Source organism: Hevea brasiliensis, chromosome 6, assembly GCF_030052815.1.
Source record: "Hevea brasiliensis isolate MT/VB/25A 57/8 chromosome 6, ASM3005281v1, whole genome shotgun sequence".
Taxonomy (NCBI): Eukaryota; Viridiplantae; Streptophyta; class Magnoliopsida; order Malpighiales; family Euphorbiaceae; genus Hevea; species Hevea brasiliensis.
This window is the reverse complement of record NC_079498.1, coordinates 10,884,715-10,888,087: the sequence shown is the minus strand read 5'-3', so window position 1 is coordinate 10,888,087 and position 3,373 is coordinate 10,884,715. Positions and strand designations below refer to the sequence as shown.

At 34.2% G+C, this 3,373-nt stretch overlaps 1 non-coding gene across 1 annotated transcript; it reads right to left on the bottom strand.

Annotated features, from left to right (window-relative positions):
• Window positions 1–2,536: 2,536 nt before the first annotated feature.
• LOC131181228 (small nucleolar RNA R71) lies at window positions 2,537–2,643 on the bottom strand. Its single transcript, XR_009149854.1, has one exon. It is a non-coding gene; the product is annotated as a small nucleolar RNA R71 (small nucleolar RNA).
• Between the last annotated feature and the right edge of the window lie 730 nt (window positions 2,644–3,373).

Below are 3,373 nucleotides of genomic sequence, written 5' to 3'. Positions count from 1 at the left end.
ACAAATCAATTAAGTATCCTGAAGGGATTTTGGAGAATGTGCCTCTGAAGGTTGGGAAGTTCTATATACCTGTTGACTTTGTCATCTTGGACATGGAAGAGGATTCTAATATCCCAATTATCTTGGGAAGGCCCTTTCTAGCTACAGCAGGAGCATTGATTGATGTTAAGGGAGAAAATTTGACTCTTAGAGTTGGTGAAGATTGATGCATACATTTTGCATAATTATTTAGGTTTAAATTCATAGCCATTTTATTTGATTATTAGTCACTTTTAGCTAATTTCATTAGTTATTTAGTTAGTTTTTCATAATTGTCAATTTTAGATTAATTTGTAAATTTTACTTTGTTTTGTAGGAAAAATGGTGTTTTTGGAAGGACTGAAGAGAAATTTTACCATTGAGGAGTGATTTCTACAGCCAAAGATGTCAAAAACAAGTTTTTAAGCTGAAATATGCATTGACCAAATTGTGCATAACTTGTCGCATAAGCTATGCGGATCTGCATAAGGAGAAAAATCAATGTTCCAATACCTGCCGAAATGTGCATAAGGAGACTGCATAGCTTATGCACATTCACGGAATTGTGCATAACCTATGCACCAAGTCATGCAGTTTCGTATAAGTGAATTAGAAACCAGCCGAAAACTGCATAAGGAACTGCATGACTTATGCAGTCCACTTATGCACTCCCACAAAGAGTTCATTAATGAGCTGGCAAAAGATTCCCTTAGAAAGTCTCTCCTCCAACACACTATTTTAGGGCTCCATGTCAGAAAAATACTATAAATAGCCTCATTTCCCATTTTAGAGGAAAAAGGAAGAAAGAAAGGAAGGAAAGGAGCAGGAGCAAGGGCAGCTGAAGAGTCACATTTAGTTTTCCACACCATTTCCAACCAGATTTGGGATTTCTTTCTCTTCTTACCTTTTCCTACATTTCTAGTGTTGAGTTTTTTATTTCTTAGCTTAGATTAGAGCTTTATTTCCATTTAAATTCAGAATATCTTGTAGACATTATGGGTAGTGAGTAGTTTCACTTTGATTCTGGAGTAAGGGATGTAATATTTAGTTTTTTTTTTGTGGATTTGAACTGGATTAGTCCCAATTTAATGAATTTATGAGGTTTAATCCATTTCTTGTGTGCTTATTCACATGCTTAATGAAGGGCCCCATTAAGTTATGTTCTTAATCCTTGGTTGAAGCACCGAAAGGAGAAAACCAAGTGATAGTTAATCAAGAAATTGGACTTAATTAACTTAGATCTAGAAATAGACTAAGGGTTAAGAGGGTTTTAATAGATTGATTAAAGAACCTAATGGGTCTTGGTTAATTTTAACTCCATGAAAGTAGGATTAAGTTAATTAAGGCACTCTTTGTTTCACTCAAAAGAGTTTTCAAAGGATTTTAGAATTAATCTCCTTTAAACCCATAAATTTCATGGATTGGGCTAGCTAGGGAAAATCTTAAAATGACTTAAATATGAACCCTTAACTCAATAATCGTCTTTCATAAATTATTGCTTGGAAATTTACTTTTGTGTGTTTAGTTTAATCTCATTTTATTAATTTTCATTATTATCAATTTCTTTATTTTGCGAATTATTAAATTAGTCATTGTTTGAATTTAGTTTTGCATTTCCATACCTTATGCTTCAATTTCCTAAATTTCTTTTATTAATTTGATTAAAATATAATTTTAACATATTTTATTTTACATCAAAAATTTAATCATTAACACAACTCCTCGTGGGAACGATATCTTTTTCTATACTACTTGAACGACCCGTGCACTTGCAGTAGGGACACATCAAGTTTTTATTTATTCTTGGGAGTTGTTTGTTTAAGATTGAATTCTTGATTATTTTAGTTGTTTTTAGTTTTATTTTGTTATCTTTTCATTTTGTGTTTGTTTGTTCTTTTTCAGGTACTTTTAACCTTTTATGAGAAGAGCTAGAAGCACAAGTGACACATCCTTACTGTTTAATCCTGAAATTGAAAAGTTTTGTAAGGCCAACAAGAAAGAAACCAGAAGAAGGAAAGAAGCATTGAGAGAAACTGAATTAGAAGCAGACATGGCTGATGAGAGGATTAGAATTGGTGTTGGTAATGCTGGAAATGATCGAAACAACGAAAATGCAGCCCAAGGGGGAGAAGTTGTTAATGCTAATGTGCCTAGGGGAAGTATGATGGATCATGCTTTTCCACGTTTTGATGACTTGAGAGAGAGCATAGCAAGACCAAGAATTGATGCAAATAGCTACAAGATGGATTTTGGAGTTCTTCAAATGATTCAGAATTCTCAATTTGGAGGACATCCTTCTGAAAATCCACACACACATCTGAAGAAGTTTGCTATGATCTGTGACATGCAAAAACAACCTGGAGTGTCTGATGATGCAGCAAGATTGAAGCTATTCCCATTCTCTTTAAAAGATAGAGCATTGGATTGGCTTGATTTTTTACCTCACAACTCCATCACAAATTGGGAGCAACTCACCGATGCATTTCTTGCACAATATTTTCCACCTGGAAAAACTCAAGAATTGAGGAATCAAATGACAGCTTTCAGACCAAGAGAAGATGAAACTCTATATGAGTCATGGATGAGATGGAAGGAATTAGAGAGATTATGCCCACATCATGCCATTCCAAAATGGATGATAAATCAGAATTTTTACACAAATGTCACTCCTGCAATCAGAGGAATTATTGATGCTCAAACAGGAGGAGAATTTATTATAAAGCATGAAGATGAAGCTAGGAGCAAGCTGTTACAAGCTCTCCAATCCCTCACCTCTTTTCAGCGAAATTCATGAAAAGTCCAGCTAAGGACTATAAATTAGCCCTCTTGGGAGGCATCCCAAGTCCTTTTATTTTGCTTTTGTTGATTTACTTTCATTTTCGTTAATTTTGTTTTTATCTTAAATCTCCACAAATTCAATTTTTGACATTGTTAAATTTTGTCTCTTGTAGATATAATTCAATGAAGAAAGGGCTGGTGAACTGTTGGCGAAGTAATTCTTAACTTGAAAAATTTTATCCTTCAAAAGAACTGATAAGCTTTTGCTGCATAATCTGTGCAGGAGCTGCAATCTAGTTCATACAGAGGAAAGATAAAATCTGCAGCAAATGGCTTGTATTTTTGATGAGGTTGGATGTATATCAATGGAGAAAGGTTGGTGAACTGCCGAAATTGCTATCTGGTTTATGCAGAGCAGAACAATAAAATCTGCAGCAGATTACATGTGTTTTTGGTGAGGTTGGGTGTGAGACTTTTAAGTATGTGTGATTTTAATCTTAATATGGTGGTAAGTGAGTCATTTTTGCAGTTTTGAGCTTCTTTGGGTTATAGGATACAAGGTAGAAATGTTGCATTT